At 48.7% G+C, this 17,326-nt stretch overlaps 1 long non-coding RNA gene across 1 annotated transcript; it reads left to right on the top strand.

The window, feature by feature from the left end:
- Positions 1 to 8,646: 8,646 nt before the first annotated feature.
- Positions 8,647 to 16,406, top strand: LOC121170449. Its single transcript, XR_005885965.1, has 3 exons — positions 8,647 to 8,658; positions 14,629 to 14,632; positions 15,867 to 16,406. It is a non-coding gene; the product is annotated as an uncharacterized LOC121170449 (long non-coding RNA).
- Positions 16,407 to 17,326: the final 920 nt, after the last annotated feature.

Below are 17,326 nucleotides of genomic sequence, written 5' to 3'. Positions count from 1 at the left end.
ACTTTGCCTTTCAAATAAAATAATAAATCTTTTAAAAATTCAAATTGTTTGTTCCATTTTTCTGTCCCACCAACAAGGTATGAGGTTTTTTTTTAAAGATTTATTTTTATTATTTTTTTATTGGAAAGGCGGATATACAGAGAGGAGAGACAGAGAGGAAGATCTTCCATCCGATGATTCACTCCCCAAGTGAGCGCAACAGCCGATACTATGCCAATCCAAAGCCAGGAGCCTCTTCCGGGTCTCCCACACGGGTGCAGGGTCCCAAAGCTTTGGGCCGTCCTCGACTGCTTTCCCGGGCCACAGGCATGGAGCTGGAAGGGAAGCGGGGCTGCCGGGATAGAACCGGCGCCCATATTGGATCCCAGGCGTGCAAGGCGAGGACCTTAACCACTGCGCCACCGCGCCGGGCCCAAGGAATGAGTTTTGATTGCTTTATTACCTTATCAACACTTGGTACAATTAATCTTTTAAAGCTTAGCCATTTAAAAATATTTATTTTTATTTGAATGGTCGATTTACAGAAAGAAGAAGAGACAGATCTTCCATTTGCTGGTTCACTCCCCAAATGGCAACAATGGCCAGAATTGAGCTAATTCAAAGCCAGGAACCAGGAGCTTCTTCTAGGTCTCCAACATGGTCACAGGGCCCCAAGGTTTTGGGCCATCCTCTACTGATTTCCCAGGCCATAAACAGGAATCTGGATGAGAAGTGGAGCAGGCAGGACATGAACCGGTGCCCATATGGAGTCCCGGTGCATTCAAGGCAAGGACTTTAGCCACTAAGCCCTTGTGCTGGGTTTCAATTCTACCATATTTAAGGAAGAAATAAGATCAGTTCTGTACAAATTCTTCCAGAAATTTGAGGAGTAAAAAGTTCCCAAATCATTTTATGAGGGTAGCATTACCCTGATACTAAGTCCACACACAGTGACACAAAAAAGGAAAAAAGCCCCAAAAACTACAAATGTAGAGACCAATATCCCTCAAGACAAATTTATCTCTTAATAATTACATTCATTTCCTCCCAGGTTCAGCAGGTTTATTGAAGGGTAAAATGTATACTGAAGAGTAACAGAAATGCAGGAAGTTCCACAGTCATACACAAGGAATTCCGGCAGAGTGAGTCACTCTATGAAACTAAAATGCTATAACATCTCGGGAACACCTCCCGAGGCCCTCACCTGACAGCTTGGCTTGCTTTGAACTTTGTTTAAATGAAGTGTGAAGAGGATATAAAGGGAAAGCTTATAATTGAATAGACCATCAGAGAGCAATTCTTTGAGGATGTTACTTCATAAACAGTGACGTGTGATTAACTCAACTGCCTTCACCTGAGGTCTCCAGAAACCTACAAAACCAATCAACAAACACATCAGGCCTTCTGGTCAGCGTATCTACCAAGTCTAGACATGTCTGGATTCCGGTGCTAGGCAGCTTAGGATCAAGCCATTTCCAACTTCCCAACCTACCAGCTGCAAATAGAACCTGGTCCCTTTGGAAACTCCTAAGACCCGAGACTGGTGGAGATGCTCCAGTTCTTGTAATTGGGTACCTCTCCTCAGTTTTCAATTTCTCCATCTAGTAAATGGGTCTTCTTATCCTAACTTACCAAATCTGAAGAGGAAGATCAAAATAAGGTAAGATAGATGAAACTAACTGGTGAATTATTAGGTATTATCAAAATATAAAGCTATCACAATAATTATTTTTTAAAGAAAAATTTCCAAACAATCCCAGCCTGGATTAAAAATAAATATTATCCAGGTAGTTATATCATGAGAAATATTTAATCAAATGTGAGAAAGTATTTTGCAGGCCCAGTGTGGTAGCCTAGTGGCTAAAGTCCTACCTTACTTGTGCCAGGATCCCATATGGGCACTGGTTCTAATCCCAACAGCTCCATTTCCCATACAACTCCCTGATTGTGGCCTGGGAAAGCAATTGAGGACGGCCCAAAGCCTTGGAACCCTGCACCCACATGGGAGACCTGGAAGAGACTCTGAGCTCCTGGCTTCAGATTGGCTCAGCTCCGGCCGTTGTGGCCACTCGGGGAGTGAATCAATGGATGGAAGATCTTCCTCTCTGTCTCTCCTCCTCTTTCTGTATCTGACTTTCCAATAAAAAATAAAATAAATCTTAACAAAATATTTTGCTTTGTAGGGAAAGTAAGGCCCAAATAGAACTCTTAAGTGCTACGGTTTGTGTCTATTATTTATTTATGTGTTAAACTTCAGATGATGTGTAATGAACTGTCTGTGGTGCAGTGCTATTGATTTCCATGCATTAGATGCTGAATTAAATGTGCATTACTCTGGGGGGGGGGGTCGTCACGGGGAAAGCTTAAAAAGTTTTGAGGGAGAATAAGTGAAGACCATTAAGGCGCTCCCGCCCCGCCTCCGCTTGGTCCTGGCGGCCCTGGGGAAGCTTAACTGCAGTTTGCCCTCGCAGACAGCCTCGGCAGAATGCTTCCCGGATGGTTTCTAATGGCTGTGCGGCTGCATCCCTACTTTAGAAGCAGCTGTCTTCCCCAACCTTGTCTCAGACACATTCTAGAAAAGGAGCAGTGTCGAGCGCTTTTTATTTCCTGTGTTCATGTGTTCACTCACTCCGAAAACTAACATTTATTGAATATGTGTAGTTTGTGATTACCATGTCACAACGGTCGGTGCTTGGAGATTGGATTATTAGAAGTAAAGAGATGGAGGGAGCCCTGCATTGGGATTGAACTCCTAGGTGCGTAGCCTCTGCCGAGTTATTTTTTAGAACGAATTGAACTTTTCTTGTGGCCTAGTATAGGATCCGTTTTTACAAACACAACAAATGCATGTCTAAAGAGAATGATGTTTAGCATGTTTGGTATGGAGTTGTTAAAATCAGCACAATAAATAGTTGATTAGAATTTTCTTTTTAGTATTTGTTTATTTTTATTGGAAAGTTGGATATACAGAGATGAGGGGAAACAGAGAGAAAGATCTTCCATCCGCTGATTCACTCCCCAAGTGGCCACAACAGCTGGAGCTAAGCTAATCCGAAGCCAGGAGCCTGGAGTCTCTTCCAGGTCTCCCATGTGGGTGCAGGGTCCCAAGCTTTGGGCCATCCTTGACTGCTTAAAATTTTCTATATTCTTACAGTTCTTTTTTTTACCTTGGTTTTGCAATGAGAAACGTGACCAGACTGCATTGAGGCTTTGTAGGAATTCATTTTTCCTGAGGGTAGGGTGCTATGGAGCAGCAAGTTAAGCCGCCACAACCCACACTGGAGTGCCTGTGTTGCCAGCCTGGCTGTCCCACAGGTCCTCGTGGCCTGTAAGAAAGGAATTTAGATGAGAGGCGAGATTGGCGATCAGTAGGCCCTGACAGGTTTAATGAAGGGCAGGTCCAGAAACTGAGGGTCCCCCTCTGTGTTTAGTCTGGATCCAATGGGAGCTATCTACTGCCCTTCCACACCCTCTAGGCCCAGCTCTGTGGCCTGCAGAAGGCTTCTGGGACACAAAGAAACCCTAATGGCAGGGATACATGGGACACAAAGGTGCCCAGGCACAGGGCCAGGGAAACGGCCCTGGCATGTCCTGGGGCAGAACAGGGCAAGGGAGGTGAAACCCTGGGGCGTGCTGCAGGCATGAACTCTCTCCCTTCACCCCCTGCCCCGACACTTAACACTTAACACTATGTTGTCAGGCAGGGCTTCTGATGTATGAATGTTGGGTTGCTTTCAAAGCCTCTAGGTCTCTTTGCTCAGTTAATTTTTTTCTCTCTCTCTCTGTTTCCCTCTGAAACACACACACACACACACACACACACACACACACACACACACACACACTCTATCGACTGACCTGGAATCAAGTCCTGCCTTCTCTTACAATTCCAGCCCTATCTCAGACAAAGTGATGGTGCTGTGGCCTGGCCCCAGTTGGCCTGCCAAAGGCCCAGTGGGTGTCACAACCCAGTCTAGGTGACTCCCAATACCCTCCACTACACCTGACCCCGGCCCCAGTTGTTGCACAAACTGGCAAGTGCTGTAGCCTAACCCAGTCTTCCCAGCATCCCATCTGGCTCTTGTGCCTACCCATGGTGTTGCAGCTTAGCTCAGGCCACCCTCACCCCCAGACCTGGCCAACCTAGCCTGCCCCCAGCCCTGACTCTCATGCTTATCAGTGTCCCTTTGGATTCTTTGGTGATTGCTCCTGGTCTTTGATTGTTTTTGTTTTTAGTTTTGTGCTCTCATTCGGGAATTCTCATCACAAGCTCCTTTCACCACAATTCCCAAGATCTAAAATCTGTGAAAACAGATTGCAAACCTGACCAATGACTCAAAATACAAATTTGTTAGATTCCCCTCCATGTTAGACTATGGAAATGTCAATATGTCAAATGGTTTTTGATTACAGGGACTAGGGGGTTGGGGATCATCGGTGCATGCACTATATCTTTCTGAAATCCCCAGTTCTGAGTCTTGAAGCATGTCTGATGTCCAAGGTTAGGCACAAAGGCTCGTGGATCTGCCCATCTGTCTACCTGTCTTGCATCTTCCTGAAGTGAATCCTCCACCTCCTTTGTTTCATGAATTTTGTATTTCTCCTCCGACTTCTAGATGAAGTTCAAGTCTGTCTTAACTACACTAACTCTTAGCAGCTCTGCCTCCTTGTGGCCTTCCGTTTGGTATTCAGAGTTTCCCCTGTGAAAATCTTCCCAAATGTTTTTCCACTCTGGATCCTCCCTCTGATTTCTTCCTCTATATTGGCCAATGTCCTCTTCATTTAGGCTGTAGGAAGCAGAGGCTGGCTGCTGGAGCACTTAAAATACAAAAACCAGAAATTCATCCGGAAGAGGCTTTAAGCAAAGGGGAGCGGTATTGGGGACAAAGGAGGAGCTGATAAACAAAGGCCAAGTCTTAGGAGCCAAGACTTTGGGACAAACTGAATTAAAGCCAAAGAAACTCGCTTGCGCTCTCTCTCTCTCACCTCACTTCATCTTCAAGTTGGATTTTGATGTAGTTCTTATCCTTTGTCTGTAACCAAAGGTCATAAGAGTTTCTTCCAGCTTCAGGAAAAGACAGGCCTAAGTTAGGCCTCATTCTTGAACCAGTACACTTGACAAGGCTAAGTTTTGTTTTGTTTTACGATTTGTGTTTTTATTGGAAAGACAGATATACAGAGAGAAGGAGAAACAGAGAGGAAGATCTTCTGTCTGCTGATTTACTCTCCCAAGTGGCCATAATGGCCAGAGCTGAGCTGATCCGAAGCCAGGAGCCTCCTCCAGGTCTCCCACACAGGTACAGGGTTGCAAGGCTTTGGCTATCCTCAACTGATCTCCCAGGCCACAGGCAGGGAGCTGGATGGGGAGCAGGGTTGCTGGAATTAGAACCAGCAACCCATGTGGGATCCCGGCACATGCATGGCAAGGACTTTAGCCACTAGGGTTCCGCACTGGGCCCTAAGTTTTTTTCTTTGATTTATTTGAAAGGCACAGGAGAGGCAGAGCTACCTGCTGCTGGCTTATATTCCTACTATTACCAAATTCCCACAACAGCTGGGGCCTGGCCATGTCGGAGCCAGGAGCCTGGAACTCAATCTGGGTCTCTCACCTGGGTGGCGGGGATGTAAGCTCTTGAAGCATCACCTGCTGCCTCCTAGGATGTGCTTTAGCAGGAAGCTATAGTTTGAAATGGAACCAGGATTCAAACTGAACACTCCAGTATTGGATGTGGTAGTCCCAAAGGGCAGCATAATCACTATGCTAAGGGTCCACCCCCAGCTGGGTATTTTAAAATGTGGACTCATGGACCAGCATCCTACATGAGTGCCAGTTTGTGTCCAAGCTACCCCAGTTCCAATTTAGCTCCCTGCTTGTGGCCTGAGAAAGCAGTAGAGGATGGCCTATAGCCTTGGGATCCTGCACTCATGCATGAGACCAAGAAGAAGCTTCTGGCTCCTGGTTTCAGAAAGGCTCAGCTCCAGCCACTGCAGCTACTTGGGGAATGAACCAGTGTATGGAAGATCTTCCTCTCTGTCTCTTCTACTCTCTGTAAATCTCCCTTTCCAATAAATAAATAAATAAATAAATATATTAGATATGTGGAATCATGTGACACCATATGTAAGTGACCATTCAGCTTTTGTATCTAGACCTCCCTGAGCAGGGAGCTGTGGGGCGTGTGGATGAAGGGGCATCAGGGCCCTGTGGATGCCTCCCCTGAGTCCCCTGGGCCCTGCAGGGCTGGTCCCTAGGGGGAACCAGACTTTTGGCCCTGGCCAGTCTTCTTCCACTAGTCTAGGGGAGATTTCCTCTGGGAATTCAGAGGACCTTCAGCAAACTCCAGGAAGAGGCATTTGCAAGAAGAAAGAACTTTTATACAAACCAACTCTTTGAATGTCTTCTCTGTTACTTGACAAAGGTCATCCAACAGGAACTAGAGATAATGATGGGATGGAGGAACTTAGGATGGCTAGGATATAAGGATAATATGCCCTTGCTCAAAAGAGCACAGTTTTGACTCTGTTATCATTTCATCTGTGTTGGCTGTTATTGTTCCTCATAATGGCGGTTCTCTATGAGTAATCCCAAGATGGTCTACTCGACCACCTTGGAGTTTATTAACTCCTACTCACACATGCTTATAAAGCAGAAGTACACTTCTAGGTGCTGGTCCTGAATGAGCACAACATATATAATTCACCGTGTGACCCTGAGCACGTCATCTCAACCCAGTAGCTCTGATTGTCCTTAGCTCTGAAATAAGGACTTTCCTAAACTTGACTGAACAGATTGCTTTAGCGGCTAAAGTCCTCGCCTTGAACGTATCGGGATCCCATATGGGCGCCGGTTCTAATCCCAGCAGCCCCACTTCCTATCCAGCTCCCTGCATGTGGCCTGGGAAAGCAGTAAGGACCGCCCAAAGCCTTGGGACCCTACACCCACATGGGAGACCTGGAAGAAGTTCCTGGCTCCTGGCTTTGAATTGGCACATCTCCAGACATTGAGGCCTCTCGGGGAGTGAACCATCGGATGGAATATTTTCTCTCTGTCTCTCCTCCTCTCTATATATCTGACTTTGCAGTAAAAATAAATCTTTGGGAGAAAAAAAAAAAAAAAAAAAGCCCGTGCCCATGCACTCCCAGTCATGTCCAGCAGAGGTCAGGAGACAACACTAAAACTCCAGGTCTGATCTGCCCCAGACAGTGGCATCAATACTTTCACCATACTGTGCTCTGTGTTACTAAACCTGACTTTTGAAGACTGGGCCAGGCATAAAAGCAGATGTTTTCCTTAAAGGATGAAAACAGAGATGCATGTTGCGCTTTGGGAGTCCCTGTCAAGTGTAAGGCATTTTTCTGCTACGCAATGCCAAGCCAGTGCCTGCAGGTGAAGTGACAGAGGTGACACACAGGTTTTGTGGCATCACTGTAACCAAGTTGGCTCATGGCAGCAGGATGGAGTTCACGAGAGCCCCCTCTGTATAACAAAGGATCCCTGAACTCTGGGGAAGGAGCCAGATATTCTGAAAATGACGCAACTCAACTAAATTCTTATGATTGCGGTGGAGGATGGTGGACAGGGTTTACTAACGTTTCTCTTTCTCTTACAAGTTCATCAGAGAAATGTTCTGGGAGAGTCCTAACGCACATCCCACCATGATAAGCATTTTCCGTGGCAGGAACTGCAGGCAGGGAGTGCCAAAAGGTGAACTGAGTTCCAAGAATGAAGACATGTAGGAAGTCTGGCAGCCAGACCAAGCCCAAATCAAGGAGCTGCTTGTAGAAAATGTGGTGTAGACGGAGGTGGATGGTTGGCAGTGTGAACTCGGTGAAGCCCCAGTCTGAGCTTGTCTGAGCCTCAGGGAAAGTCCCTGATCACCTCAGGAGATAAGCTGCTGGGTTTGCTTATCTGCAGAAAGGAGGAGGTGATGGCTCTCAGGAAGATGGCTGCAGAACGGTTCCATGAGATCATATGCACTGGTGGAGAGTGCAGCTTGACACCTGCCGGGTCCGGTGAGCAGTGAGAGCTGTTAGCCTGTGTTCATCCAAGGCGGGAAGAGGGGAGCAAGCCACCATGCCCCTTGCAAAGCCTTTTTCTAGACTCTAGCAGCCTGGGTTCAATGTCCCCACCTGGGTTGATTAGCTATTGCAGCGACACGCCCCAACCTGGCCCCCTGGCCACCCTAGGCCAGCCCAGCACCATGGTCATCCGGGACCCATCTCTGTTTGCATTCAGGGCTCTGCCCTCCCCCACTGGGGCAGGGACAGTTTGCGGTCCTTCCGGCTCTCGAGCCTCACATGAAGCTGGGGCCTGTGCTGGCTTGTCTGCTCTGGGTCCAGGGGCCAACCAACCCTCCATGTTTGGCTTTTACCTTCCTTCATCCTTTTTTTTAATTGGAAAGTCATATTTTTAAAAAATATATGTTTATTTATGTTTTCTGGAAAGAAGCAAAGAGAGACAGAAAAGTCTCCCATTGGCTGCTTCACTCCCCTAGTGGCTCCAACAGCTGGAATTGAGACAATTCAAAGCCAGGAACTTCTTCCAGGTCTCCCACAAGGGTGCAGGGTCCCATGGCTTTCAGCCATTCTCCACTGCTTTCCCAGGCCACTAACTGGGAGATGGATTGGAAGTGGAACAACTGGGACAAACCAGCTCCCATTTGGGATGCTGGTGCTTGGGTGCTTGTGGGTAGAAGATTAGCCAATTGACCCATTACGCCAGGCACTTTCTTCGTTTTCTTGAATACAGCTCTTGATTTGCTCCCTCTGTTCTTTGTCCCACTGCTATGACAAGCTCTTCCAGGTCTGTGCCACCTTTCCTACCAATATAATCCAAGGCTCTGCCAGGTGGGGTGGACGGTGTTGAGACAAGAGCAAGGGGCGTGTCCAGGTATGTCCTGCGCAAGGCCATGGATCTGCGTCGAGAGAAAGGACATCCATTGCCTGGCCTGGGCAGTCAGGCCCAGATGGGGGTCCAGCAGGGGCAGAAGCAGGAGTTAATAGGATTCCAAGGCTAAATCCTAGAGCAGGCATTCAGGGACCTCCTAATGACTTGTGTTCAAAACCAGAGACAAAAGGTTGGAGGGCAACAGTGCCGTTGACCAAGCGGGCCCAGGACTCCATGTGTTAAGTCTCTACCTCTCAGTGCCTCTGGTTGCTTCCGTGCAAAAGAGAGCAGAAGGAAGCGTCCATTCAAAGAGAAACTCCTGCTTCTGCCTCACCCAGTTCTGGTCATATGGCAGCGCCTGGGCTCAGCCCCATCCTGCCTCTGACCTCATGGAAGTGCAGCTGTCTCTGGCTGGAATATACCCGCCCCTAGACATCTCTGCTGAGCACCTCACTGCTCCTGTCTTGTTCCTCTCTGCCCCGACTTGTGTATTTGTTCTTTTTCTCCTTTCCTTATGGGGAAAGTCTTGTAGGCTGGACACTTGGCACAGGAAGCAGTTAAGAACCCTCTCGGGGTACCGGCCTCTCCTATCCCAGGGCTTGATGGGCATCTGAGCTCTCTTTCCTACGCTGGCCAGCAGCAGATGGTGACCCAACTGGCTGAGCCCCTGTGTGTGAGAAGTCAGACGGGACAGTAGGCAGGTAGGGTTTTCTCGTCCCCCAGTTAGTGTATTATCTCTTCCATGTCTCAAATTACCCAGAGACAAGGACAAAATTAACATATCAGCTCCCCTCCTAAAGCACCCGCCCAATTCCATCTCTGGGCCATTGTCAAGGGGTTAGTGTCTGAATGACCAGTTTGCCATTAGAAAGGGACTGAAGTAGTTAATCAGTAACACCTTTCTGAGCTTTTTGTCTCAGCCAGGTACCATGGAAATCAGAATTTTTCCTTTGCTTTTGGAGAAACTTCTTGGAAGTGAAATTTTAAAAGACATCATCTCCACTATTAACCGGGATTCTTTTTCCTTCCTCCTGCCAGTGTGCCAGCAGGTCTGGGTTTTTTCCTCTGGACACAGGGAGCCCCTTCCCCTCCCCCCACCACCATGGCAGGAGCCCTTTTTCCTTTTTTTTTTTTTTTCTAAAGAAATCCTGCTTTGCAAACTAGTTTGCAAGCATGAAAATTCTTTTTTCGTGTGAGACAAAAAACAAGGTTGCTGCCATGTTTTGCATTGAGACATCCTATAACACCTGCAAACCCTGTGAGTGTGCTGGAGAAAGCTCCTGTAGCCAGGACCCGTCTGGTCCAGCCGCAGCCATTGAAGCATTCAGGGTGTGAAGTAGCAGGTGGGAGATCTCTGCCTCTCTGCTGCTCTGTCTCTCTCCATCTCTCGTAGGTGCAAATATTTTTTTTAAAGATTTATTTTTATTGGAAAGTCAGATATACAGAGAGGAGGAGAGACAGAGAGGAAGATCTTTCATCTGATGATTCACTCCCCAAGCAGCCGCAATGGTCAGAGCTGAGCCAATCCAAAGCCAGGAGCCCAGAACCTCTTCCAGGTCTCCCATGTGGGTGCAGGGTCCCAAGGCTTTGGGCCATCCTCGACTGCTTTCCCAGGCCACAAGCAGAGAGCTGGATGGGAAGCGGGGCCGCAGGGATTAGAACCAGCACCTATATGGGGTCCCGTAGCATGCAAGGCGAGGACTTTAGCCACTAGGCCACTGTGCCAGGCCCGGTGAAAATATATTTTTTTTTAGAATTCTTTTTTCATGTAGTCTCACTACTGTGTGCTCAGTCACTAGTAGTTCAAGGAGTGACTGAGTGCAGGTTCCACAGGGGCAGCCCTCTGCCAGCTGGGATTACAGCCAATGCTACACCCTCTTACTAGTGATTCAGTGCCACAGCTGGCAGCGACCACCCCCACTACTCCGCCACAGCCCACCCTTCATTAGCAAAGTAACCACCTCTCCTTCCCCGCAGGAGTGGGGATGTGGGAGGCAGGCAGCAAGGCAGGCTCAGGAGTCTGTAAACATGCCTCTTTTTGACTCCCTGGAATTCCACTCTAATCTCACCACTCTGGCGGACTTATCCAAACCAGAATAAACTTCCTTTGGGCTGATAACTCCAGCTGGTTTTTCCACAGGCAGCCCAGACATCTCTGCTTACCCCCAAACCTCATGGATTAGTGACTACTCTGCTGGCCCCAGTGGGCTCGTCATTACACCTCTGCCTCTGTTTACCATCTGTCCCCTCACCCCAACCCCAGGGCCAGCACAATGTAGTGTGTAGCTGCACCTCCAAGAAACATAAAGCAAAGGATCTTGGGAAAGAGTCTAGACAAACATCCCCAACTCGCCACCTCCCCCCGCACAGGGGAGGGCATTGCTGCACGCTCTCGGTGAATGAGTCTGACTCTTTGCATCTCCCAAACACTAGGGTCAGCCAGGAGTCACAGAGGTGGCCAGGCGGTACTCAGGGGACACATCTGACTACAAACAGTGACACTGCCGTGGCTGGCAGCAGCTGCCCGCGGCCCACCCTCCTGCTAACCCCAGAGTGGAGCGGTCACTGTTCAGTTTATGGGGAAGGAAGAACTGTTTGGGGCTGTGGGGAGGAGGCAGCTCTAGGGGACACTTAGGGGAAGCCTTGAAGGATGGGTGGCCAGCACCCACAGAGTCATGAGGCCCTGAGACCTTTACTGACTCATCTCACCCTTCTAGTTCTTTCCAGGCTCCCAGCAAGAACAGGAGAGAATGCCCATGGGGGCTTAGGAACCACTAGAATCTATTGACATGCAGCCTCTGCCACCCCTGGTAAGGCTCTCTCTTGCTGTTCTTCCAGTTTTTGTTGTTGTTGTGTTTTTTATCTTTGCATCTTACCAGTAGAACTGGTCTCCCTTGATTCCTAGCCTGGCCACACTCGCAGGTGCTGAGTGACCCAGTGACCATCCCAGTAGCTCCCTCCCTAGCAGGATTCATTTTGGTTCCATGGTCTGGGTGAGATCCCTGTGCCCACATTTGGAGAACTCCTGGTCCAGATGAGAGTCCAATCCCTCACCTTGCTGGAACCAAGGCCTCACTTGGGAGCCCTGATTCAAGGTTGGTCTGAGGCTGCCCTGAAACCTCTTCTAAAGTTGCCCAGATGATTCACAGAAAGAATCCACAAAACCAACCTCTACAAAGTATCTGTCCCATCTGCCCTGGCAGGTGTATACCTGGGGCTTCTGTGGCTGGTACAGTCCTACCCTTGTCTGTTTGGGAAGCTCTTTTTATCCTGGGAAAATTTTCCTGTCTCCTCCAACATGATTCCAGAGGTGGGTTTGTGTTGGTCAGCTCCCACATGGGAGAGCTCGCTGTCTGGAGCTCAGAGCCAACTGCACGCCCTCCTGTGCTGCTTTAGCCTCAGACGCGCCAATCCCAAATCTACCTCTTGTCGCCACACTCACACTCCGCACTGCACTCCCATGCTCAGAACACCTTTCTCTCATGCCCCACCCCTTCTCACTGCTTCTGGTAGTCCTTTCCAGGCTGACATAGAAGCAAAGTAACTTTCCCTAATATGATGGAGCAATCAGACTGCCCCAAATGGAGAACCATACATGGTTGTATCACAAACAGAGACCTAAACTGTGCTTCTTTAAGAAGTTTACAAAATAGTAACATGGCATGGGCATGTAACCAACAGATTAGGGTGCCATTTAAGATATGACAGACCAAAGTGCTCCAGCCCCTGACTCCAGCTTCCTGCTAAGGCAACCTTGTGATGCAGCAGTGCTGGCTCGGGTATTTGGGTCTCTGTCTCACAGCTGGGAGCCCTGGATTGTGTTCCAGCTCCCAGCTCCCAGCTCCCAGCTCCCAGCTCCCAGCTCCCAGCTCCCAGCTCCAGCCTAACCTGTCTCAGTTGTTGGACGAGACTGAACCAGCAGATGGGAACCCTATCTCTCAAATACAGAAACAAAACATTTTTAAAAAATCATATTATAGTCAAAGCAAAATACAGGGTAGTTGTAGCTCAAAAAAGTATGCACAAATGGAATTACAAGACTGTTTGGGAACCACCCCCCTCCAAAATCAGAGATCCACACATGCATGGGATCTTCAAAATATTCATGGAAAATACACATCATGAAAAAGCTACACATAGGTTTTTTAAATTCTTGCAACAAAATCAGCCTATGTGAATTCCATTTTCCATGAACTTTTTAAAAAAGATTTATTTGGTTTTTATTGCAGTCAGATATGCAGAGAGGAGGAGAGACAGAGAGGAAGATCTTCCATCTGATGATTCACTCCTCAAGTGACCGCAATGGCCGGTGCTACGCCAATCCAAAGCCAGGAGCCAGGAACTTCTTCCAGGTCTCCCACACAGGTGCAGGGTCCCAAGGCTTTGTGCCATCCTCTACTGCTTTCCCAGGCCACAAGCAGGGAGCTGGATGGGAAGTGGAGCTGCCAGTATTAGAACCGGTGCCCATTTGGGATACTGGCACATCTAAGGCAAGGACTTTAGCTGCTAGGCCACTGTGCCGTGCCCTTCATGAACTTTTTGAAGCCCTTGCTCATTCTGGCAGGCACAGTGTCATCGCTGCTCCTGGCTCCAACCTTTCTGGAGGTGCCCACTGATGTCAGGCTTTCCTGAGTCTTCCAAAGATGCTCGCTCGATCTCCAATGCTAAACCTACTGAAGTGAGAAGGCACGATGGTGGGGTAGTGTCTGTGCCTGAGCAACCGAAGTAAGCCCTAAATGGATCCGAAAGTGCAGAGAGCAGGCGCTTGGTGACTAAGATGTCCCTCAGAACACCTGCATCTGTACGAAAGTGCCTGTCTTGGCTGCGCTTCCGTTCCAGCTTCCTCCTGACACACAACCCTGGGAGGCAACAGAGGATGGTTCAGATATCTGCACCCCTGCTTCCCACATCGGAGACCCAGAGTAAGTGCCTGGCTCCTGGCTGTGGCTGTCACTTAGGGAGAGGCTCGGAAGACAGATCTCTTTATCTTTGCCTGCTTGTCTCTCAGCCTTGCAAATCAATTTTGAAGATTCTGTGAAGAGGTAAACGAGCAGCTCACACACCACAAGGATTAGGTTCAGAGTGACGCGGTCTAGGCTGATGCGCCCCCCCCCCAGCACCACGTCTGTGCCCCAGTAAGCATGACTGCCCTTCTGCTGCCCTCTTTACCACTAGCAGTGCATAAACTTGGGGGACCTCATTTCACCCGGTCACCCCCCCAAGGTCTGGCACATGCCTCTCCCACAGGGGTCCAAGCTCCAGATGCACAAGGGAGGCTGGGAAAGGGAAATGATGGGTTGATTTCAGGTGTTCCAATGGAGAGAAAGTGAGTGCTGCCTTTCAATCAATCTATGAAGTTGGGAGCTCTGAATCCAAAGAATGGGGTTCAAATGTCGGATTGTGAAGAGAAGGTCCAGGACCAGTACTGTGGTATAGTGTGCTGAGTGGCCACCTGCAGTGCCAACATCCCATATGGGTACTGGTTTGAGTCCTGGTTGCTCCATTTCCAACCTAACTCCCTGCTAATGGCTTAGGAAAGCAACCAAGGATGAACCAAGTGCCTAGGCACCTGCACCCACATGGGTACCCAGAAGAAGCTCCTGGTTTCTGGTTGGCTTTGGAACAGGCACAGCTACAGCTACTTTGGTCATTTGGAAGGAGTGAACTGGCAGAAGAACAGGCTTTTGAATAAATAAATAAATCTTTAAAAGAGAGGGTGAGAGAGAAGAGAATCTCCTCCACATAACAGCAGTGGGCACCAGGAAGGTGGAGGGACCTTTTGCTGGGGGTGATAAGACCCTTGCAGGGGCAGGAGGGCGGAGCCAGGGAGTGCAGTTGATGCAGGGGCAGGAACACAATGCGTGAGGCATCACTTCACTGTCCACACCGTGGTGAGAGTTGCCAAAGCAAAACCGCATGCTTGGGGAAATTGCAACACAGGAAGAGCAATTGAGCAATCCCCAAACAAATGAAGTCTACATATGTTGAGAGAGGAAGGGGAGGCTATTTCCCTAATGTGGGGAAGAGTTGAGCTGCGTTGCAAAGAGGATTGCACTGCCACCTCTGAGTATGGAGTACGGAGAGCCAGCTTGCTGACACCACCTCCCACAGTGCGGAGAATCAGAAGCAACACAACCCTGTGACCCCTGGGAGTTGGGAAAGACGCCCTTCCACCGGTCCCCTCCCTTAGTGTCATTCCCCCCGGCCCCCTGGCAGGAAGGAGGGAAGTGTCCAGTAGCTGGGGAGGACCGTTAAGCCCAGCTCTGCCCACCGACAGCCTTCCCTTGTCAGCGGGCCAGCTTCGAGCCGGCCAGTGAGGGAGCCAGCCTGTGAGAGGTGCCAGCTTTCAGCGCTGTCTGCTACCTGACAGGTGGGTCTACCTCTAGGTAGTGTTTGGAAATTTGTGGTTTTCAGTTTCATCTAAGCTACACCCTTGATCCTGGCAGGCACCTTCATCAGCTGTGAAGGATGTTGGAACCTGTCTGTACCTATTTTACTCCGTTATGACTCAACAGCGCCCAGCTCAGACACAGTTAAAAAAAAAAAAAAAAACAGGATACTCATTACTGATGTCTCACTCAGTCCCACCAGTGCAAACATATCATTTGCCAAATAGTACAGGATTCAACTTTTTAAAAAAGAGCAACCGAGAACAAAGGAGAGATAAGTAACAAAGGGATCCTCCATCAAATGGCTACAGGAGACAAGTCGAGGCCACCTGAACCCAGGAGACTGAAACTCCAGCCTGGTCTCATGCAGGTGGCAGGGGCCCAAGTACTTGGGCTGTCTTCACAGTACACGAGCAGGAAGCAGCACTGGAAGCAGAACAGGAACAGGACTTGAACTAGTGTTCCAACACGAGATGAGGGTGACCCAAGTGGCAGCTTATTAACCTCTTCCTTCACCATGCTGGCCCCAGGAGGACTCAATGTGTGATTATTTTAGGCAGTGGGACTCTCGGGCCTGGGGATGCACTGCAGAGCGCTGGCTGTTTGTTCAGCACCTCAGAGCTCCCACGCTGAGGAGACAGTGGTGAAGTTTGCAGTCCCGTCTTCCTTCTCCTGGGCATCTCCATCAGAGAGCAATGCTTTCTTCCATCAGAAGAAAATGCTTATTTTCTCAGACTTCCTTGTAGCACAGAGTGTCACATGACACGGTTTCAGTCAGGGAAGTCAAAGCTAAAGAATTCTGAAAACCTTTGGGAAATGTTTTGGTTTCTTCAATGCAGCCAGAAGGCCTGAAGCTGTAGGGATACAAGGCAATATGTAGGGGCTGGCATTATGCTGTGGTGGGTGAAGTCACCAGCTGTGGAGCCAGCATCGCACATGGGTACCAGCTCAAGGCCAGCTCTCTGCAAATGGCCTAGAAAAAGTGGCAAGAGATGGACCAACTATTTGGGCCCTGCATGTATTTGGGAGACCTGGATGAAGCTCCTGGCTCATGTTTTCTAGTTTCAGACTGGTCAAGCCCTGCCTTATGTGGTCATTTGGGAAGTGAACCAACAGGTGGAAGATCTCTCTCTCTTTTGTACTCACTCTGTGTGTGTGCACGCATGCATGTGCCTTTTTTCTCTGTAACTCAGCCTTTCAGATAAACTAATAAATAAATCTTAAAAAAAAACATATGTAAGATCTAAAGCTTAATTATTAAAGACAGAGTGAAAGACAGAAAGGGCTTGAGTTCCATGTTGCCTTGCTGAGCAGTTGAACCGACACCACCATCTGCTGATCACCAACTTATGATGCCAGGAAAGCAAACTCATTTCTTTAACAAGAAGTCAGATGTTGGGCTATTTACAGCCTAGTGCGCTTCAAGGGGCCTGGCATTGTGGCACAGTGTAGATTAAGCTGTATCCTGCGATATCAGCATCCTGTATCTGAGTATAGTTTGAGTCCATCTGCTTCACTAACAATCCCTACTAAGGTGCCTGGGAAAGCAGTGGAGGACAACCCAGGTGCTTGGGCCCGGCCAGCCTTGCAGGAGACCTGGATGAAGCTCCAGGCTCCTGATTTCAGCCTGCTCCAGACTTGATTGTTACCTGGAACACCATCCAGATCTCCCACATAAAACTTTTTAAGTCCAACTCAAGGAGTCAGCACATTGACTCAACTGGCATATCTTCTACCTCCAATCGCCGACATCCCATATGGGTGCCAGTCCGTGTCCCAGTTACTCTACTTTCCATAAAGCTCCCTGCTTATGGTCTGGGAAAGTAGAGAAGGCTAGCCCAATGCCTTGGGATCCTGTACCCATGTGGAGACCCAAAGAAGCTCCTGGGTCCTGGGTTCGGATTGACTTAGACTATTGAGACCAATTGGGGAGTGAACCAGCAAATGGAAGATCTGTGTCTCTTCTCCCTATAAATCTGTTTTTCCAATAAAAATAAAATTTTAAAAAATGTGCAGCTCATGCACTCTCAGCCACACAAGTTGCCTCAGGCTGAGGGTGGGGGATTGACCA

Source organism: Ochotona curzoniae, unplaced genomic scaffold, assembly GCF_017591425.1.
Source record: "Ochotona curzoniae isolate NIBS_2020 unplaced genomic scaffold, NIBS_Ocur_1.0 scaffold_2453, whole genome shotgun sequence".
Lineage (NCBI taxonomy): Eukaryota > Metazoa > Chordata > Mammalia > Lagomorpha > Ochotonidae > Ochotona > Ochotona curzoniae.
Note: the sequence above shows the minus strand (reverse complement) of the source record. Positions and strands in the feature narration are given on the sequence as shown.